Source organism: Pleurodeles waltl, chromosome 6 (genome assembly GCF_031143425.1).
Source record: "Pleurodeles waltl isolate 20211129_DDA chromosome 6, aPleWal1.hap1.20221129, whole genome shotgun sequence".
In the NCBI taxonomy this organism is placed as follows: domain Eukaryota; kingdom Metazoa; phylum Chordata; class Amphibia; order Caudata; family Salamandridae; genus Pleurodeles; species Pleurodeles waltl.
In genome coordinates, this window is record NC_090445.1 from 1168140023 (window position 1) to 1168163928 (window position 23906).

Sequence of the window (23906 nt, forward strand, 5' to 3'; positions counted from 1 at the left end):
ACTTTTTAGGCCCCCAAGTGGGGCACACTTTTTATTGTATAGACGCGACAATGCTGGGTGGTAGGACGTTTATGGATTTCTGTGGATTCCAGAAGTTTCCATCACAAAAAGTAGGAAAAATGTGTGATTTCAAGCAAAGTTGGAGTTTTGCAGGGCATTGTGAGTAAGAAAATAGTGGGGGTTGCATGTGAGGCACACCACCCTGCACTCACCCAGATGTTTGGTTTTCACATGTGACTAGGTCTGGTAGGTTTTTCTAGGTGGCAGCGTACCAAAGTTAAAAAAGTGCAGCCGCTCACCATTCAAGTGGGACGACAATATTGGGAGTTAGCCAAGCTCTCTTGGCCTACATATAAAATCAAAACCCAAAGGTCTTCTTGCTTGCCATTGGGATGAGATGCTTTAGTTTGCAGGGAGGGGCTGAAAGATTGTTACCCCATGGGCATGTAACCATGCCCATAGTGGTTGGCAGCCAACCACCCCTCTTTTTTTTTGTAATTCCCCGGCACCTAGTGGGCTTTCTGCCCCCTCCCGGGGGCGGACTGGGGATAGTTACCCCATCTGCATCCCGGTGGGCAGAACAACTTTGTCCCCATTTATTTGGGGGTGGGTAGTATGGCCATACCTCTACTCTCTCTTTTTTTTTTATTACCTGGTGTTTAGTGGGCTTTCTTCCTCCTTGGGGGCAGATGGGCCTTGCAGAAATAGGCCGATCTGCCCCCAAGGGGGCATAAATGGCCAAAATGAATGCCACCTGCCCCCAAACAACACACACACAACAATTCCTAGTGCCTAAGTGGTTTCTGCCCCGTTTGGGGACGGAAGGGCCTAATAAAAATAGCCCAATCTGCCACCAAGGGGGGCAGAAATGGCCAACAGTAATGTGCCCACATGGGAAGTGACCCTTGCCCTAGGGGCCGCCCCCTCAAACTAAACACCGACACAACAATCCCTGGTGCCACGTGGTTTCTGCCACCCTTGGGGGCAGATGGGCCTAATAAAACAAAACAAACTCAAATTTGTTCCTGACTCGAGACACCTTATGGCTTTTGTCTCACCTTTTGGCACATACTAGTACTGTAGGATGCTCTGTGGTTTGGAATCCCAGAATTGGTATTTTAAAGAATATGTTTCATATGCTGAAGGGTAAACAAAGTATATTCGTTTTCCAGAAGGATGTTCATATTTTCACTCCAGATTATGAAAAACCCAATAAAGTTTTAGATAAACTGTTGAGAATGCTGCAAGTGAACTATGCTGTTGTTCGACATGACAAGCGTGTATTTTTGACCAATAGGATTGAATATTTGGGTCATGTGATCTCTCGAGAGGTTGGAGAGCCAAAATCCAGTTTGGTAAGAAGTACTACAGGAGCTGTTTCCCTGCAAGACAAGGTTGGGCTGACCACTCCTCCAGGTTCAGATTGTTATCCAACATGTTAAAGAGAAGTGTACTGTTTGACTGCGAAAAGATGTTCAACTGGGTCAAGGATCAACTAAGTAGTTCAAAAGCTCTCAAGCATTATGACCTTGAGTTGCCATACATTGCAATGCTTGGTGCCAGAAACATGGCTTCAAGTGGTCTGCTTACTCAAAAAAGCAAGGAGCACATATTGACAATTGATTATATATACTGAGTGCTAAAAGATGCTGATGTACACTATTCTGTTATTGAGAAATAACTACTGGCCTGTTTGTTGATCTATTAATACTTTTTGCAACTATCTTTGGGGAAGGTGTCTGTAGCCCAAAGCCTTTTATTTTTATCCTTAATGGGAGAAACAATAGGGAGTTCACTCCCAGGACAGGCAGGATTTTTGATAAACTTCTCCAATTTGGGTGTGGCTGAGCCAGCAGCCAAGATGGGCGCTCGACTCTGAAGCTCCTGTGTAATGGGCCGTGTTTTGCCAAAATAATGGACCCACACATCTTCTCAGTGAGATCTGCACCTGGCTACAGTGAGCGTCGTGCTACTGCTGGCAGGATTCCCATTCAGCGACTGCCTGATGCTCCAGAGTGCGCTACCTCACTGCTGGAGATTGGCGGCCCAGCCCACCATGGAGGCCCCACTGCAACAGGGGCTGCGAGTGAGCTTGAGGCCAAAGGGCCTCACTGAGCTGCATTAGTCATCTGCTCTGCCTACCGCCATCTCCTGTCACCCTCCTGAGGGTCCATGACCTGCCTGTGACACATCGCAGTGCTGGGATGTGCCTATCTCAGTGTTCTCTTTCTGTGGTTGGCCTACCTGCCCTGTCTTTTGGTTGCCTCTGACTGGGACAGCATCACACAAGTCTTCCCCTGCTCACTTTCCCTTCTACACTGGCTCTAGTACGTAGAGGCTTGCTGGTGGAGGGGCTGTGTGCAGACTGGGGTCTGCTGCCTGCGCTGTGAATGCCGCCCCGCAGAGCAGTGATTGGCGCTGTTGTACCACCATTGGCCCATGGATGGCTCTGCCTTAGCTACATACCCTAATCCTTGGGTGTGGAATGGACCCATCTCCACCTTTCTTGCTGGCCACCACCACCTGCACATCTTAGCCACCCATGTTGCCACTGTTCACAATGGGCCTAAACACACTTGGGAGCCCTTGACTTTCACAACCTGGGCCCACACCACTCCAGCTCCACATATTGCTACCTCTACACCAGCTAACTACACCCCTTGCCAGTGATCCACGACCCTGCCTATTAGCACTTGTCTGCAAGGGGCTTGATACCAACTGATGGCTCTTCAGCGCCATCTGCTTCAATTCAGACTTTTCTCTGCACCATCACTTGCTCCTGTATGCCTGTCTCGCTATCATCTTCACCCCTGGCCCTGCGTGCCACGGTGTGAGCCACCCTGCATTCTGGCTCTCCACTGGCTGGTATCTCCCTAGGAAGCCTTGGACACACTCATGGTCCAGCCGTAGTCTGCAGCGACAACCGACAGCGCAAACTTCCATTTGTGACAACCAAAGTTATGGAAAGGCTGGCAGCTGCACCTGTGATGGAATCAGGGACCACTGCTGCTGCGGACAGCGCCCAACTCACTGCAACAGATGCCATGAAAGCATGGGAGAGAAACTAGATGGGCACCAGACCAGATTCAAGACGGCAGAGGAGCGCATCTCCAGTGAAGAGGACAGTGCTGCTTCAGTTACTAAATGACTAGACAAGCTTAAAAGACTCCTTAAAACAGTAGCTACAAAAAAAAAAGACTTAACCATGGGAAACCAAATAATATCTGCATAGTGAGGGTGGTGGAATCTACAGACACTGGTCTCTTCGTAGAACGTTTGCTGACAGATCTATTTGACTGTCAGAGCTCCACTTCCACCTTCGTGGTTGAACGTACCCACCAATCACTGTGCCCCTAACCCCTCCCCCCCGGAGCTGCACTGAGACTGGTCATGGCTAGACTTTTGAATTTCCGTGACCAGGATGTTGTGTTTCATATAGTGCTGGAGCATGGTTCATTGCAGTGGCAGGGTGCTGCTTTCGATCTTCCCAGACTTCACCATGGTGGTACAGAAGGCTCGCTGCAAGTTTGCCAAAGCTCTGCAAAAACTGGATCCGGATAGATTGCGGGTAGATGATCACGGAAAGGTCCGCTTCTTTGACACACCTGCAGACGCCCTGAACTTTTTCAAACAATACACAAAACAGGCTTTCTCACCACAACATACGACTCCTGATAATTCCCCACCAGACATCCACTCTACCACGAGTGCAGAGCTGTTCCCCCCCCGACTGAAGCAGCACCAAACCTGACACCAAGGCCCTCAGAAATCAGTAGTCGGTGGACTTGCTCCCTATGTTTGATTTGTATTTTCCTGTTTTCTAGATCTCACACACAACTGCAACATTGTGGTTCATATATGTACCTCCAGCACCGCACTGCTTCTGGGCCCATTGTATTAAGGCACTGCAGCTCCCTGTGGTACACTCACACACTCTTGGATTGCTCTGCTCTTATGTTTGTTAGGATACCATATGTTAGGGACTGTTAGGCTACTTTTTAGAGGGCGTGGAGGGGGTTGAAGGGTTAGGAGTTTAGTGTTTTTCACATTTCTAATTGACATCCATCCGCTGTTCCACCCATTACGATTTATGGTGCACACCTATTATCCCCCCATTTTGCACCAGTCCTCTCATGTCCTCACAGCGTGACCATAGTGTCCCATTCCTAGATGTCACATTCCTTTCTTGGAACATACGTGGCCTAAATGACTTCCACAAAGGAAGCAAGTACTTGACTATCTTACTAGAAATACAGTAGACTTCTATTCCAGCCCCTCATTGACCCTTGTGGTCAATGAAGACAGGTACATTCTAACTGCAGGGTCTTTGGCAGGTCACCAGGTCCTATTGGCCAATATGTATGCCCCCAATGTTGACACACCAGATTTTTTCAGCACCCTGATCGCCAATATTTGTCGCATGGAGTTTGACCACATCTTACAAGGGGACGACAGGAGGGGTGATTTTTACTTGATCCCCAGTTAGACTCCACTGCCCTCACCCCACCAAATAAACCCAAATTGGTACAAATAGTTTGTGATATATGCAGCACATTTCTGCTTTGTGACCCCTGGCGACTGCTCCACATCAATACTGCAGCCTGTAGACACCACACTACATCTCACGACAAATGGTCTTGTCTTAATTATTGGTTGATGTCCTCCACACTTACCCCATGGCTGAAGAATGTCTCCCACCTGGCCTGCACACTCTCTGACCATGCGCTAGTGATCCTCTCCCTTCGACTGCTGTATGGCAGTCATTTCGAACAACAATGGCATTTCCCCACCATGGCCTTACCCAATGACCTTTTCCACTCCGATTGGCGATTGGCAAATATTTCAAGCTTACTGCTGGCTTCGTTGAATCCCAAGCCACACTATAGGAAGCCTTTAAGGCATACACTTGTGGCTTCTGTATCTCTAAGCAAGTGGGAGTCTTGCACGATATCCGCTATGACTTGAAGCGAGTGGAGGCACAATTGATTGAAGTAGGCAAACATGCCACACAACATAGAGTTGTACCCCCGCCCACACAGCGTGCCCGTTTGTTGGTTGAATATCGGGACCTGGCAGAACGTGAGTGTCTTTTCCTGGGAAAATATGCAAGGGTCCAACAGTACGGTTTGGGCGAATGTCTTGGGTGCACATTGGCTAGACTATTGCGGCCACCTAGGGGCCCCTCTTATATTCCTGAGTTACTGTTGCCAGACGCAGGATATCCTGGCCAAACCTTTACAATATGACATGCATTTATACACCACCAGTCTCTCTGATGAGACTGTCTCCTTAGCCTTCTAACTAGATGAGGTGGACATGGTATGGATCACTAGGGCTCCCCTGCAACTCTTGGCTGAACCCATTTCCTGCAACAGAATCATTCAGGCCATAAATTCTCTGGATGGAACCAAGGCACCCGGCCTGGATGGTTTCACTGGCCACTTTTACAAACAATTTAAACATCGACTTGCCCCTCATCTCTTGCCCATGTACAATGAGGTGCTGACGATGGGATCTTTACCGTCAACACTCCGCGAAGCAGTAATCAGCTTATTACTTAAACATAGCAAGACCCCCGCAGCTGCAGTTCATATCAGCCCTTATCACTTTTGAATTTTGATAACAAGATCCTCTCCAAGGTCCTCTCAAACCACCTCTCCCTACTCATAGACTAACTCATTTCACTGGTGCAATCTGGATTTGTCCCCCCCGCTCCACCTCCCTAAACCTGTGCACCATCTTCTCAGTCCTCAATCATATTTCACCTGACACCCCTACAGCAGTGGCACCACTCAATGCTGGGTAAGCTTTTGATTCTTTGGAATGGCCTTTCTTGCATGCCACGCTTGTCAAACTGGGTATACCATTGTACTTCATCTCCATGATTAAGTTACTGTACTCCCAACCTACAGCTCGAATCTGTGCCAATGGCTCCCTGGCAGCGCCTTTTATTGTCACAAGAGGCACTATACAGGACTGCCCACTCTCCCCCTTCCTTTTCATAATCGCGCCGTATCTCCTGGTCCGCAACCTCCAGGAAAACTATAAACATCACAGACTGCAATTCCGCAACAGCCCACTACTTCTTTCTTTATATGCCGATGACATCTTGCTTTTTTGTCTGCCATCCCGCTGACAATCTCCCACCTATCCTGCATTGAATTGCCTACTTCAGTGTGTTTTAGGGTATCTGTATCAATAGATCCAAATCTGACTTGCTCCCGCTTACCGACTTCACCACCCCATTCCACAGTGAATTTCGTTTATCTTGGTGTCCGGAGCCAGTGAAATACCTTGGTATTATGCTCCATCGGGATAGGCAACAGGTGATTAGACTCAGCTATGGTCCTGCCATTGACAAACTGACGTCCCAAATCGACTATTGGTTACAAATCCCTCTTTCGATGGTGGGCTGCATCACAATAAAAAAAAAGATGATTATACTCCCATGATTCTTGTACTTGTTTCTTAACATCTCAGTCCTACTGACCACCTCTTTCATCGCCACGTGGCTTAGCCTTCTCCCTAAACTTATAAGAGCTGGTCTGGGCCCCCGGGTTGGCTGGGATGCATTGGTGCAACCACTCAAACGGGGAGGGATTGGAGTGCCTCACATGCAACTTTACTATTTGCTGGCCCAATGCCGATATGCCTACCATAGTTCCACCCGGACGCCCGGATTCCTTACACGAAACCTGAAGCTGATCTAGCGGACCCTTCTCCACTCGCATCTCTACTCCCCACTGGGTGTCCTTTGGACTGCATGGACATCCAACCTCTCTCTACCACTAGTTGGGCTTGGAAAAATGTATTGTGGCTTCTGGAGAAGTTCCCTCCTCTACTCTCCACTACTACCACTGACTTCCAATCCTTGGTTGCCCATAACCAATGAGATGAACGTCTGGTGCCACCTTCTAAAGTATGCACTCCACACCTTTGCTGATTATTTTCCTGCTGGTCATATGGTGGATGTGGTGTAAGAGACCAATTTCCCTGCAGTCACTCGGATGGATCACTTCATCTTGCGACACATTCAGAGTGCACTTCATGCTACGATACCAACATACCCTCTAGCTACACCCGAGTTTCTCCCTTGACTTTACTGATAGCTGACAAGAGTGGCAAATGGCTAGTTTTCAAACTCTCCCACATGTGCATAGCTCTACTTCCCTCTTGTGATTCTAAACTCCGCCGACCTTGGGAATCTGACTTAGGGCACACGCTCAATGACAAAGTATGGTCGGCCCGTTGTACACAGACTTGATGCATTTTGCCTAACTATCGTCACAAACTTCTGTACTTTAAATACCAACGCAGAATGTACGTCACGCCTAGTTTCCTTGTGCATCTAGACTCCGCAAAGCACCCCGCTTACCCACTCTGCCACGATCCCAGAGCGAATTTCACTCACCTATCCTGGACATGTTCACCAATTGCATCCTACTGGCAATCTGTTTATGATATGCTGACCCAAATGATAGAGTTAACTCATATCCCTGACCCACTTGTTGCCTTTCCTTGGCCATGTGCTAGAAATTCCCAAGGTGGTGCGTTAGTTCACTGCCATCTGCCTATTGTTGGCCAAATGTGAGGTGGTTCCTCATTAGGGCTCACGGCACCCCTCTACCACCAAAGCATGGCTTGATGCCTGGCCTACTGTGACACCACAAGTGAATTACATGACACTCTACAGACCCCCACTTCTCACCCAAAAACATTTGCCACCCTCTTTATAACTATCTGTTACTTGCTGGGTGCCCTGGTCTAGCCCCGAATCCTCCCCTCCCAACAATAACCTCTCACCCACCCCGCATGTTGCAGGTCTCATTGCGCCAATGGTCCCGCTTGTTACATACTGCCTCGCTTTCCCGCACACTCAGTATTTTCTCAGGAAACAATTACACTTACCCTTACTACACATCTCGCCAGCACCAAATATGCACATATTGTCTTGTCTCCTTTCCATGTCTGCACCCTGTATCCTTTTTCATTTACCGAACAGCAGGAATGCACCCATGTTTTTGTATTTTTGTTTAATGTTTGTTGGATGAAAATTCATAAATAAAGCATTAAAAAAACTTCTCCATTTTGATGTGGTCCTGGAGTATATTCCTGGAGGAAGGAATATCTGTGCTATTTGTGGAAGATTGCTGATGAGCTGACCGTGGAAGATGATTTATTTATGAAGGATGATAAGTTTGTACCCCCAGTGAGTCTTAGGAATAAAATTGCATTTGAAACATATGAAGAACACTTCGCTGTTCTACGATCAACAAATGCATTAGGTTATACTTTTGATGCCCCTCCATGGATAGGGAAATTTATTAAGCTACAAGTGAGTGTGTTATTTGCAGCGGTTGTGACAAATCTGTACAAGCTAGTTCTCCTCCTCTCCAACCAATCAATTTACCATCATCTCCACGTGAGAATGTGGGAATAGATACAGTAGGGTCATTTAATCTACCTCTGCCAATTCTTGTTTTACTGTAGAGAAAGTTAACTGTTAGTAAGTGGCCTGAGGTTAAGTTTGCCAGTGATGTCATGTTTAGAACCATGATAGTTTTCTTCTAATTTTCTAATTTTCTCCTAATTTTTAGATTTATGGAGGGTCTTTTACCTCAGCCACCCAACTGTAAAGGAAAATCGGTTAGACACTGGAATTGTATTAAGAAAGAACAGTTAGTACCTGCGTTGGAGGCAGGCTGGGAAAGGTCTAAATATTTGTCCCTGTCGTCAGTGGATAGTTTTAATCAGGGAATCTCCATTGCTATCAACCAATTGGCCCCTCTAAAGGCCTTTGACTCACAGAAAACAAAAAAATCCAGCCAACTTTGTTTTACAAGGGATCTTTAGTTACTCCAAAGAAAGTATCGCCAACAAGGGTGGCGATGGAAACTGAATTCTATTCCTATTGAGAAAGAAAAATTAAGAATTGCTCTTAAAAACTACAGAGAAGCAAGCACTAAAGCTAAATCAGGATATTATACCCAAAAAATTAAAGAGGCCTCCAATGCCCCCAGAGAACTTTTTAAGGTTATAAATGCACTGACTTCTTCCCCACCTCTCCTAGAGTTGGAGAATTCACAGGAATTTTGCGATAAATTGGCCTCACATTTTGAAAATAAAATTTTACAAATGTATGCTAGTTTTAATCATTCTGATTAGAGGGAGGGCTGCTCTGATGTAGTCAATATTGAATCAAATATCAACTACCCCACACTTACTAATTTTCAACCCCTATTCCCTGAAAGAATAAAAAAGCTAATGCTAGAAAGCAAATCAGGCTGCCCTCCGACCCTTGTCCCCCTTTTATTCCTCAATTAGCCCCTGATCCTGTTTCGACGGCCTTAGATCCGATTTTTCGTGAGGTCCTTACCTCTGGAGTCTATCCTACTTCTTGGAAAGATGCTACAGTAATTCCTCCGAAAAAGAAACCAGATGGAATTAGTCATGACCTGAATAATCTGCGACCCATTTCCTTACTTCCTTTTTTGGCCAAGATCTTTGAGAAGCATATTAATATGGAGTTAGCTAACCTTCTAATGGTTTCAGGAGGACTAGATGCCTCTCAACATGGCTTTAGGAAGGCTCACAGCACAGAATCATTCCTCATTACCTCATCTGATTCGATTTGGAGAATGGTAGATGAAGGACAAGGGGCTATATTAGTCCTATTGGACCTATCCGCGGCATTTGACAATATTTCTCCTCAGATTATGATATCACACTTATATCAAGCAGGGATTAGAGATGAGGCTCTTAAGATGCTCGAATCTTTTTTGAAAGATAGACTGACCACGGTGAGCTGTGGTGACTTTAAGTCCCCTGCATACCACTTACCTTGTGGTGTCCCCCAAGGATCATCACTTAGTCCCACTTTATTTAATTTGTATGTTGCTCCTCTAGCCAAACTGATTCGTTCTTTTGGCTTTAGGTCGACTTCCTATGCTGATGATACCCAATTGATTATCCCAGTCAACAAAAACTGGGAGGAAGTGGCAGATCGATTTAACGAATGTATGCGAGAAGTCAATAGATGGATGAACTTAAATTGGCTTAAATTAAATGATGACAAAACTGAAATATTATGCTTTGGATCAGGAAAGGAATTGCGGAACTCTGGCTGGTGGCCGATAGACTGTGGTACTCCCGCAGCTCCTATTACTGCTACAAAAACTTTAGGTGTCACTTTTGACAACTGCCTATCCTTCATATCGCATGTCAATCATATTGTTAAAACTAGTTTTTGGACATTGAAAATGCTGAAAAAGATATTCCCTTTTCTTCAAAGAAAATGGAGAATTACAGTGGCTTTAGCACTGGTAATATCCAAATTAGACTATTGCAATGCATTGATGCTTAATTTGGATAAAACATCTCTGAAGAAGCTTCAGCTGATTAAAAATACTGCTATCTTGAACCTTCCCTATTCAGCCTCGGCCGGTAGCAGTTTAAAACAACTGCACTGGCTTCCAGTGGCTCAGCGTATTATTTTTAAGACCTTATGTCTGACCTATAAAACAGTACACGGAAATGGTTCTAAATATTTGGCTTCCAGGCTACGTTGTTATAAACCCCATCGACAACTCCGCTCGGTAGGAGCTTTCAGCATTCAGGTCCCCTGCACCTATAAAGCAAAATGGGGTTACAAAGCATTTACGGTGGCTGCATCCAAATGTTTGAATTCTCTTCCCCTGGTTATCAGGAAGGAACAAAATTTCTTAGCCTTTAGGAGGCTGGTCAAAACGTGACTTTTTCCACGCAAGTGTCCCCCTTTGAATTATCTTCTACTCTGTGGGCACCTCCCCTCACCTTCTGAGAGCTTTGAGGCTTCGGCCGGAATGCGCTTTATAAATACAAATACAAATACAAAGACATATTCTTAATAGAGAGTTTCCCAGAAACTTTGGACTCAGATAATGGAAAACAATTAATCTCTGACAAGGTTTTTGAAAATGAGTGGTAGTGTTCACCTTAGGAGATCACTATATTACCGCCAAACTGTTGTGGGTTCATTTTGCACTTTGCTTTGGCACACATAGTTTAGTTTATCCAGTTACTATTGTCGGCACAAGAGTATGAAAATAGTCTGACACTTAGGCACATGCCCATGTCAGGCCTATTTCACGGACCAGAAATATGTTTCTTATAAAAACAGCAGGCCACCATGTCTGTGATTGCTTTTCAATAAAGCCGTTTTTTTTAGGGCACCCTGTTTTCCTTAAAGAAAAATGTGATGCATTTCAAAAACAAAAATGAAAAGTTTTATTTTTATTTTTTCAGAGTAGGCAGTGGACCGTGGGACCACTGCCTGCTCTGAAAAATATTTTTGAAGGCATTCACAAAGGGGAATGGGTCTTGTGGGGACCTCTACCCATTGCAAATGGCTTACCACCAATTTAAAATTGGTGGTAATCTGTGAATGTTTAACGACCTCATTTTGGTTGAAAAACATTCGTAGTTACCTTTCACATTTGGTATTAGTGAGGGACGCCCTGAACACGCCCCTTCCTAATACAGAATCGCAAAATACAAATTGCAATTCGTAACAAGTTACTGAATCGCAATTTGGGTATTGAACATCCCAAAAGGCATTTTTCTAGTCTAATTTTGACTAGGAAAATGCTTTGTGATGTGGCCCTTAGTGTCCAACAAACCACCACATTGTGTGTACCTGGACAACTGCAGTCCCTTGCAACCTGATAGTGCATACAAATACATATCGGTCGCTGTTGATTCATGTTCTAGTTTCCTATGGGCATGGCCACAGTGATCGCCTGACGCTCAAACTGTTATTAATGATTTGCAGGTCTTCATCTGGACATATGCAGTTGCAGCATTCCACTTGGACCAGGGCCCTGCCTTTGCCTCCAGGGCATTCAAGGACACCATGGCAACAATGGTATTCAACTCCATTTCTCATCTCCATATCATCCTGAGGGAAATTCTGTTGTGGAGCGGAAAAAAATAGACTTAAAGCAATCCTTAACAGCAAGAGTATTACGTTCTGGTCATAGTTGACATCATCACCTAAATGGGGTCCAGAGAGCACTAAATATTCTGCCCAGAAGGTCCTATTTGGGAACCTATGTATTTCCCAGATCTTGACGGCCGTGGTGCGATGGTGGCAAAAACACCTTATGACATAAATGAACGTGTCGCTGTTTTACAGGAAATACAAAACATTTGTGATGACAATTCATCTGCCCATGTCACCACCTTGGGAATGAGGGATTTGCCAACAACATCTACCAGCTGGATTCCTAAAGTTGGGGATCTAGTATGAGAAAAGATTGCTGTGAAAAAGGAGTTTGGCCCATCATATAGAGCACGGGTTCCAGTCCTGGGAATCCATGGTACCAGAACTGTCATCATACCACCGCTGCCTGATTCTAAAGAAAATTGTTTTGTTTCAATAGACAACGTCAAATTGCACCATGTGGCTGATCATGCACAGTAGACCACGAGGATTCCTGGGTAGTTCTCTGGCCTCCCTCACTACCCAATGGAATATACCTCTTCAAGCACTCAACAACGCCTCTGCAAGTACCAGTGCTACAATTGTCTCCCTGAGCTTGGGGAGGGCGGAGAATGAACTTTTGTTACACCCTGTCACCAGTTCCCCGACAAGAAACAATCAAAGTATGGATATCTGCTATTCCAATTCAGCACAAATGGATGACATCTTTCATTATGAACCACCACCTTTTGGTCCATCTGCCAGTTCTATACCAGCTCATGTTTTTGTGAAGACTGCTTCTGGATATTTTGTCAATATTGATGACTTTTCTTCAAATTTCTGTGCATCTGCGACTGACCATGTCTCAAGAACACATAAACTTTACAACTGGCTTTAAAACTAATTGGTTCATCCATGGTACTATCAATAGATTCTGCTGACATTGCTTGCCTTCCTGCTATGGATTGGGTTTGTCATTGTTTACTTTCTACTGATAAATCGTCACTATCTTCCTGAACGGTCTGATGTTGAACTGGTGGATGAGGTTTTGACACCTTAACTTTCTTGCCATAAGGTCCAAGGAGATTTGTCCATTGTGAACATTTCATCTGTTCTGTTTCCCAATGGGATTGTGTGGGATAAAGTACCATATGATATATTTGGACTTTCTGAGATCATTCAAATTCCATATGTTTTCAAACTTTCTATGAATTATATTATTACAGCTGGGGTTGTTTCTGATTATTTGGATGTTAAAACAGTTGATTCCATGCTTTCTGAGCTTGAATATTATACTGTATTTGAAAGTGATAATGTATATATAAACACAACAAATTATGGGGAAATGTTCTGTTACCATCATTATGGACATTACTTTCTGCACAGAGCTAGTACCCTGAGATCAGTCTTTAATTATATACAATGGGACCATTGTCTGACTCCACCATTGGGGAGTTCCAAAACATTTGTAAAAAAGTTTTCTTATTTTTCTGGGCATGATTCTAAGAATGCAGAGTCATATTACTTTAAATTACCTCTTTTTAAAGTGAGAAAAATATTGCTAATCTACACAAAATGTATATATTTGGATTCCTTTGTTTCCCAGCTGGTCATTAAGGGCTATAACGTTTTTAAACAAACACTGTTGATTTGAAAAGTCCATGGGGAACACAAGATTGGCAAATACAGGGTAGTGAAGCTTTAAATAAAAGATTTGAATGCATCCAGTATACCAACACCAGCTAAATTTAACAATTGGCAGATACTTTTAAATGTCACCAAAGAGCAGCTCATTAGTTGCGTTCAGAATGGGTCCTTCAATTCCTCACTTTAACATCCAGGCGGGTGGTTATTGTGGCCAGTGGATGCAAATGGTTGTCAGGAACATTTTGTAAATTCGAAACAGGGTTTCAGAGCAAGCAGACCGGACCCTCGATGAGTCACAGCTCAACACTCAGTTATCATTACAACATATAGTTAGGGTAAACTTTGTCAAAAAGTGTTTACATTCTTTCACCTTAGCAGCTGTCAAAGAACACCTTAGTCTCCTTTAGAGTCGACATGCTAAATAACATTGTGTCGCCTGCAATAGGCATCATTTAAAATGACATGTCATTTTTACGTAATGGACAGAATAAACCTAGGTGCATTATGCAACTGGATTGGACACTGCAGGTTCTTAGAAGTGACTGCGTGCCTTGGCAGAACGTTAACTCTACTGAATTATTTGCTGCGTTCAATTTAACAAGACAGCAGTGAACAATGGCTAAAAAGGAAGCAAGTTATGTTATGCTTAGCATTGAGAAATTGGAAAAGTTTCTTTTTACAGTAGCCAAAATTCTATCAGTAGTATGGCTAGTACACAGGGTGATTAATCTGCCAATTTCTACATTTCAGTTCAGTAAGTGTTTGAAGCATTTTGCAGTTGGCAAGTTTGAGCCGTTAGGAGACAGTTACATCCATGAAGTGTAGGAGTTACCTTTTGATTACAAATGTCTAAACGGCAAAACAGAGGTCTTTCTTAGCAGAAGCAAATGTGAGACTGCTGTTAATCATTCTATGATTTGTAAGCATGTGTCCTTGCACGGCACTTGTAATGCGGCCATAGCAAACTTGGCTTGCTATTTGAAGGGTACTCCTGTCTCTTTGATTTGTCCAGTATTTTAGATTCTTTCAAATGGAAGTTATGTGATGCTGAGTAGTTAATGCTTTTGAGGCATGATGCCTGGAATCGCCTAAGTGATTTCAGTTTCCCGAATTGTAACTTGCTGCGGCCATGTATTATTTCCCCCCCACATGAGAGATAAAAGTAGCAGAAATGTGGCTGCACATTGCTACTTCAAATGTAAATTGTGACAAGCTGAGCAGACTAAAAGTGCTATTGTTTCAAAAACACGTGGTTCTGACATCAGCCAGGGAGACCTATGAACTCCAACTAGCAAGGTCATCAGCAAAGATACAGTCCTTATTAAATATCAACTTCCCCAAACAGTTTGGAGAGTTGGTGAGCAGGATTTTAAATGCATCTAATACTGCAGAAATAGTGCACTTTTTAAGGCTGTCAGTTCTGGAACTATTAGCACCGTCCAGACTGTATTTGGATTGAAACCTTCAGCCATCCATTCACTCTTCTCGAGTATCTTTGGTGGACTCCTAATAACTTTGGCGTTGATTGGCGGCATCCTGCTGTGGCTATTTTTTATACATAATGGCTGTCTCAACTCAGCAAAGCAGAGTAATAAAGCTCCCACCAGTCCACTTGTATCGTGATCACATGATGCAGTACTTCAGAGCTTCACAGCTGGAGGAGCTTAAGCTGAGTTGGTCAATGACATTCAAACAAATACTGACCTCCATACAGCTGATTTTACACTGCTTGTGGTGGTTCTTCGAGTGACCAACAAAAGTGTGTCTTGCCATGCAGCCGGTGCTTTCTGTGGACATGGATCTGTTAATGTTATCAATTAGGGTTCATTCAGAAACATGCCCATTGAGACTACAGTTGATACACGAGGCATCTTATGAACCACCACTTGTGGATTTCCTGGCTCATTATACATCTGCCACTGCAAGGAATATGGCCCCTTCAGACAGTCCTATGGTTGAGGAATCTGCACACAAATGCTCTATGGTTCCTTCTGTTAACTCCATTGTCAACTTGTCACCTGCTGAGGTGGAATCCTTCTTGGCTTCCATCACCCTTGAGGACAGCGGAGATTTCCTGCAGGACCATAATTATTGCTGAAATCAATCAATGGCATCTTCGTTTCAAATACTAAATTGCCCTTTAAATTGGCCTGCCTATTGGCCTGCCTTGCTTGTCAACTTCAACATCTTGATCTCTTATATGTATATTTTACTATGCTTTTAGTGTTTTAGTTTTAGAGCATTATAGTTTTAGAATTTGCACTCTTGTTCTGAAAATGGGGAGGGTGTTGTGGGTTAATTTCGCAACTTGCTTGGGCACACATAGTTTAGCTTATCTAAGGCCTGCGGCCTGTGCCCATTTACCTACATATGTGGTCTAATTTTGTTTATTAATTTTAGTTAGCCTCCTTTTCAAGGTGATGTTTTATTTTTTCTAATCAGCTGTGATTCTGCAAAAGTGTTGTTATTATTTCTATGCGCAACATTTTACCATGTACCTCTGTCCAAGGCTGACAAGAAAAGTACATGATAATCCAGTTAGTATTGTCACCACAAGAGTACGTAAACAGTCCAACACTTAGACACATGCCCTTGTCAGGCCTATTTCACAGAAGAGAAATATGTTTCTTATAAGAACATTGTGCAGCCAAAGGGAAAGCAGGAGCCAATTCCGGCCAGGATATCAATCCATGCTATATACCATTTCACTGCTGACTTCAGCCCTGTCTCTAAAATCCAGCCAAGGAAACGGCGGGCAGACCCCTATTTTCCAGGTAATGGGGGTGGGTGCACCTCTCATGTACTAAGTGCGGACAGATATGCCTATCACCACTCTGCTCTTGCTTAGAAGTTAGGGGTTAGGTAGGATTCCTGTGTACATGTTATTTCAATATGCTTGGGTTGTTTATTTTCTTCTCACTGGTCGTAACAATCCTAATCCTGATATGTCTCAATACCCTAATAATTGTAGCTCATGTATTTTATCATAGATTGTAGTCTTTTCAATAATCGTAATGAAAACCATCTTGTATATTTTCTTTGCCTTATGTGTGTGTATGAGACCTTTTGCTACCGAGAGAAAGGGGTGAGATTTGTCGACCATGACTTCCTATAGAGGTCACTGAGAGTCATGCATCAGGCTTGCTTTCTATGTTTGGGTGAAGTGCTGCTAGCTAGCCGAAAGGGTTGGGCCGCTAGCTGCTAAGACAGTGTGGGGGGGGCGTGGCCAAGATGGCGGCGTGCTAGGATGTGCCTGTCCGAGCTCCGCCGCCCTGGCCTGGAACGCCGACGACTGGCCTGCCAGGGGGTTGCCCTGAGGCTTCCCCGAAGTGCCGGACGCTGCAGAGGGCCCGTGGTGGCCCGACGGGGGCTGAAAGACACGTGACGCCGCTCCTGAGGAGCGAAGAGTGGTCGGCCCGAGGCGTGCTCGGGCTGCGGAGTAGATTTGGTGGCGGCTTGGGCCGTGAGAGGGGCCTCTCTTTGGCGGCTGCCTGGGCCCCGTGTCGGAGGGACCGGAGGGCCCACAGAGGGGGCCCAGACCCCAGGATCAGTAGGCGCCCTGCGTGCGTAGGGCGCCTCGCTTGAAGGACTTGGTCGGGGGCTGGAGGTGAACCCCCCCTCCGGTTCTCACAGGACGTTTACCCCGAGGTCGCCGTACTCGCCAGCAAGGAGCACAAGTAAGTGCGGGCCCCTGGGTGAGGCTGTAGAGACTGCATGAGGCAAAGATTTGGAGGAGGAGGCTACAAAGTGCGACGGCCAAGCACAATCTTTGCCACGGAGACACCCAGTGATTTACTCCAGGCGGAGCCTTTGGAGAAGCTCAGAGGGGTAGCCCGGCGAACCGAGTCCGTGCCCGCGAGTCATGGCGTCGTCCAAATCTAAGCGGGAGCGCTCCGTGAGAGAGATGTTGACAAGGGCCCGTACGGCATCAGGAGGCTTGGCTGAGGATACACTGGCGACAAGACCTCTGGAGGGTCGGACGGAGATGGAGTCGGATGAGGGCTCCCCAATCACGAAGGGCTTTTTGACCTCCCTGTTTGATTTGCTTCGGAGCGACATCCAGGAGCTTCGGAGGGACATATCCCAGGAGGTGAAGGAACTACAAAGCAAGGTTACCTCTCTGGGAGATCGAGTGACGCAGCTGGAAGATGGCGAAATCCCTCGTGGTGAGGAGGTCGCGGGCCTGCAGCAAGAGGTCGTCCGTCTTCGAGAGCAGCAGGACCTCCTCCAGATAGCGGTCGAGGATTTGGAAAACCGCTCAAGGAGACAAAATATCTGCATCAGAGGGGCCCCGGTGGGGGCGGAAAAGGAGGACATTGTATAGTATGTGGTGGGCCTGTTTTGCTCTCTGTTGGGCCTGGACGACACTCAGGAGATAGTTCTGGACAGAGTTCATTGAGCGGGCCGCCCCGGTGGCCCCGGTGACCGCTCCCCGGATATCCTAGTTTGTCTCCACAACTTTGTGCTTAAAGAAAGGATCCTACAGCGGGCTCGCAATCTTCTACAGGTACTTTTCAGAGGACATGATCTCCAATTATTCCACGACCTCTCTGTGCGGACCTTGCAGAGGCGTAGAGATTTTAGGCCTGTTACAGAGTACTTGCGGGCGCATGATGTGTCTTACTCCTGGGGCCACCCGTTTCGCCTGGTCTTCCATTGAAAGGAACAACTTCGGCAGGTGAGATCCGTTTCAGAAGCTTTTCGGATCTTGGGCTTGGAGGAGAACTGCCGGGACGTGAGCGAGAAGGCGACCTCGCCGGCTGGGGGCACCTCGCGTTGGCGGCGGAAGGAGAAAAGATGGAAATTGCAGCGTCCTACGGCCTCAGATCTGAGGTCAGAGCGGGAATCCGTTCTGAACAGTGTGGCCGCCGGAACTTTAGCCTAGAGCCGGGGGGGTTGGTTAGACCCGAACTGCGGAGGACCTTGTGACCCTGGCTTTTGTGTGGAGATATTCTAAGGCCTTGGGGCTCGAGGCGGTTCATTAGCTGGTCCGGGGGATGTTCTTCCTTTGTGGTCCCTCCCTGTTTGAATGCCTCTCTCATTTTAGGGTATGATTATTAAATGCACAAGCTTGAATGTTCACGGGCTTAATAACCCTACGAAGAGGCTAGCCGTCCTGTCCGCCTTAGAGAGGTCGGGGAGTCACATATGCCTGCTGCAGGAGACACATCTTGTCCCAAAAGGCATTTACCGCATGCGCTCTAAATGGTTTCTTCGGCATCAACAAAACATGCAGGGGTTGCAATACTGTTGGCGCGCTCATTCCCAGGGGAAGTGGTGACAAAACTGCATGAGGTGCAAGGTAGGCTTCTAGCCATGAGATTGAGACTGGGGGGGTTTTCCTTCACAATTGCTTCCCTATATGCTCCTAATTCCCAGCAGGAAGTCTTCCTAAAACAGGCTTTGACCCCGCTCCTGCAGTCTCCGGATGGAGCCATCCTGGTTGGGGGCGATTTTAACCTGGTTATGGATAGCGACTTGGATCGTTCAGGACACCGGTATGGGCAGGCGGGGGCAATGACAGCGGCGGGTCGTAAATGGCTGGGTGAGTGTGGCTTGGAGGATGTGTGGAGGAGAGCGCACCCCACGTTACAGGACTATTCCTTTTACTCGGCAGCGACCAAGACATACGCCAGACTTGACCTTTTCTTGGCCTCGCAGGAGTTTCTTCCCTGAGTCAGGGAGTCCGTGATTGAGCCTCGAGCCCTGTCGGATCACGCTCCGTTCACTGTTAAGGTTGTCATGAGTATGGAGCGCGTGAGCGTATCGGGGTGGCGATTCAGGGACTCGATGCTACAGAACGGTGCAACAGTTGAGGCGATTCAGAGTGCAATAATAGACTACCTAAACCTTAATGATGATGGTACCACCTGCTTGGCGACGCTGTGGGAGGCACTGAAGGCTGTACTGAGGGGGGAGGTGATGTCGCTGTCCGCTAGGGATAATAAAGCAAGGCGACTGATTAGAGAGGATTTAGAACAGAGAGTGATAGTATTGGAGCATTCACACAAACATACCGGTGCTCCAAGAGTCTGGCGAGAGCTTGAGAAAGTGAGGAAGCAGTTGACGAGGTTGGATTGGGACAGGGCAGATTATGCGGTAGTGCGCCTTAAGCATAAGTATTATATAGGAAGCAATAGATGCGGGAGGCTACTGGCACATCGGTTGCGAGCACAGCGCGCGGCGTCAATGATAAAAATTGTTCGCTCTCCCTCAGGAGCAGAAGCGCGCAAGAGCGACCAAATCGCGGAAGCGTTTGCGGAATTGTACCGGGAATTATATGGGGCTGAGGATCCTGGTAACACATCTCCGGAGGCCTTCCTAGAGGGTGTAGCAATTACTTCTTTGACTGAGAGAGAGGCGTCCTCATTAGATCAACCTATAAGGGCGGAAGAGGTCATATCGGCAATTTCACATTTGCAGGTCGGGAAGTCACCTGGCCCTGATGGCTTTTCCGCACTTTTTTATAAAACCTTCTGTGTGGAACTTGTGCCGATCTTAGTGCGACTCTTCAATTTCTTTAGACAGACGGGGGCTCTGACAGCCAGTATGCTGGATGCCACTATTGTGGTTATTCCGAAACCGGGGAAGGATCCCAAGGAGTGCGCCTCCTACAGGCTGATTTCCCTCTTGAATATCAATGCCAAATTGTTCACGGCATACTGGCACGTCGGCTAAATTATTATATGCAGGGTCTCGTGGATCCCGATCAAGCAGGATTTATTCCGCATAGGCAGTGTAGTGATAACACTAAGAGACTGCTTTGTCTATTGGATAAAACCGATCGCTCAGGCAGGGAGGTGCTCTTTCTCTCTATTGATGCTGAAAAGGCGTTCAATAGGGTCCACTGGCCATATCTGTTCAGGGTGCTTGAGCGATTTGGATTGGGCCCTGGTTTCATGGCATTAATCCGCTGCATCTATCAGGCGCCACGGGCGGCGGTACGGGTCAACGGGACACTTTTGTTGCCGTTTTCAATACAGAGAGGGACCCGCTAGGGGTGCCCGCTGTCACCTCTCTTGTTCGCGCTCTATATGGAGCCCATGGCGCAGCGGCTGCGTGATAATCCTCAGATCAGAGGGGTGAAGTTCGGGGGAGATGACCACGTCATTTCACTTTACGCGGATGATGTGATTCTTACCCTGGCGGAGCCCGCGACCTCACTGCCCGTACTAATGGAAATATTAGATGAATTTGGATGGGTCTTGGGATTCCGGATGAATATGTCAAAGTCGCAGGCCATGAGCAGGTTTATAAGTGTCGAGCATGAAAGAGATCTGAAGGCCCATTTCCACTTTATATGGTCTTCCTTAAAACTCCCGTATTTGGGGATTGATTTGGGGCCCACTGTTGCTCGTACGGCGACGTTGAATTACACGAAACTGACTAGGGAGGTGCAGCGTGATCTAGAGACCTGGGGAGACTTAAACTGTCTTGGATGGGCAGGGTGGCGGCGGTGAAGATGACCATCCTACCACGCGTTCTGTCCGTGTTTCAGGCATTACTGGTGGCGCCCCCGCCATGGACAATTGCAACCATCCAAACAGCGGTCCTGAAATGTATTTGGGAAGGAAAGGCGACGCGGCTACCACGTCGGGTGTTGTATCGCCCTAAGCAGGAGGGAGGACTGGCGGTTCCTTGCCTTCTACGATACTTTCAGGCAGCACAATTGCGTTTTTTATTAGAATGGAGTCGCCCGTCTTTCGAGAAACATTGGTGTTTCATGGACCAAGCCGTGGCAGGTTCCCATATATGGAAGGAGCCCTGGCTCCGGCGCAGTCATTGAGCGCGGGGGTTGTATGCATCCCCGGTCACGGAAGTGTAGATGAGGGTATAGGATGCGGTAGCCAGCAGACTGGGCCTGACGACATTCCCGTCCCCAATGTCTCCCTTAGGGGCGAACCCGGATTTTGGCCTGGGCTTGCAACGGGAGGCACTACACCATTGGTATGAAGGGGGCTGCAAAAGGGTTGGATACCTCTTCGATGAGCAGGGGGTGATCTCCTTTGACCAGATGAAGGAGGCATATGGCTTAACAGAGGCGAACAGGATGATGTATTACCAAATAAGGCATTGGGCAATGTTGCCATCCAATAGAGCATTAACCCCTTCGCTGCCAGGCCTTTTCCCCCTCCTGTGCCGAGCCTTTTTTTGGCTATTTGGAGCAGTTCGCGCTTAGGCTCTCATAACTTTTTGTTCACATAAGCTACCCACGCCAAATTTGCATCCTTTTTTTCCAACATCCTAGGGATTCTAGAGGTACCCAGACTTTGTGGGTTCCCCAGAAGGAGGCCAAGAAATTAGCCAAAATACAGAGAACATTTCGTTTTTTTCAAAAAAATTGGATAAAGGGGCTGCAGAAGAAGGCTTGTGGTTTTTTCCCTGAAAAGGGCATCAACAAAGAGTTTGCGGTGCTAAAATCACCAGCTTCCCAGCTTTCAGGAACAGGCAGACTTGAATCTGAAAACTCAATTTTTCAACACAATTTTGGCATTTTACTGGGGCATACCCCATTTTTACGATTTTTTGTGATTTCTGCCTCCTTCCAGTCAGTGACAGAAGTGGGCATGAAACCAACGCTGGATCCCAGAAACCGCAACATTTCTGAAAAGTAGACAAAATTCTGAATTCAGCAAGGGGTAATTTGTGTAAATCCTACAAGGGTTTCCTACAGAAAATAACAACTGAAAAAGAAAAATATTGAAATTGAGGTGAAAAAAACATCAATTTTTCTCTACGTTTTACTCTGTAACATTTTTCTGCAATGTCAGATTTTCGAAAGCAATATACCGTTAAGTCTGTTGGACTCTTCTGGTTGCGGGGATATATAGGGCTTGTAGGTTCATCAAGAACTCTAGGTACCCAGAGCCAATAAATGACCTGCATCCTGCAGTGGGTTTTCATTCTATGCCGGGTATACAGCAATTCATTTGCTGAAATATAAAGAGTAAAAAATAGCTATCAAGAAAACCTTTGTATTTCCAAAATGGGCACAGGATAAGGTGTTGAGAAGCAGTGGTTATTTGCACATCTCTGAATTCCGGGCTGCCCATACTAGCATGTGAATTACAGGGCATTTCTCAAATAGACGTCTTTTTTACACACTGTCTTACATTTGGAAGGGAAAAATGTAGAGAAAGACAAGGGGCAATAACACTTGTTTTGCTATTCTATGTTCCCCCAAGTCTCCCGATAAAAATGATACCTCACTTGTGTGGGTAGGCCTAGCGCCCACGACAGGAAACGCCCCAAAGCGCAACGTGGACACCTCCAAATTTTTGAAAGAAAACAGAGGTGTTTTTTGCAAAGTGCCTACCTCTAGATTTTGGCCTCTAGCTCAGCCGGCACCTAGGGAAGCCTACCAAACCTGTGCATTTCTGAAAACTAGAGACCTAGGGGAATCCAAGATAGGGTGACTTGAGTGGTTCGGACCAGGTTCTGTTACCCAGAATCCTTTGCAAACCTCAAAATTTGGCTAAAAAAACACATGTTCCTCACATTTCTGTGGCAGAAAGTTCTGGAATCTGAGAGGAGCCACAAATTTCCTTCCACCCAGCGTTCCCCCAAGTCTCCCGATAAAAATGATACCTCACTTGTGTGGGTAGGCCTAGCGCCCACGTCAGGAAACGCCCCAAAGCGCAACGTGGACACATCCAAATTTTTGAAAGAAAACAGAGGTGTTTTTTGCAAAGTGCCTACCTGTAGATTTTGGCCTCTAGCTCAGCCGGCACCTAGGGAAACCTACCAAACCTGTGCATTTCTGAAAACTAGAGACCTAGGGGAATCTAAGATGGGGTGACTTGTGTGGCTCGGACCAGGTTCTGTTACCCAGAATCCTTTGCAAACCTCAAAATTTGGCTAAAAAAACACATGTTCCTCACATTTCTGTTGCAGAACGTTCTGGAATCTGAGAGGAGCCACAAATTTCCTTCCACCCAGCGTTCCCCCAAGTCTCCCGATAAAAATGATACCTCACTTGTGTGGGTAGGCCTAGCGCCCGCGACAGGAAACGCCCCAAAGCGCAACGTGGACACATCCAAATTTTTGAAAGAAAACAGAGGTGTTTTTTGCAAAGTGCCTACCTGTAGATTTTGGCCTCTAGCTCAGCCGGCACCTAGGGAAACCTACCAAACCTGTGCATTTCTCAAAACTAGAGACCTAGGGGAATTCATGATGGGGTGACTTCGGTGGCTCGGACCATGTTCTGTTACCCAGAATCCTTTGCAAACCTCAAAATTTGGCTAAAAAAACACATGTTCCTCACATTTCTGTGGCAGAAAGTTCTGGAATCTGAGAGGAG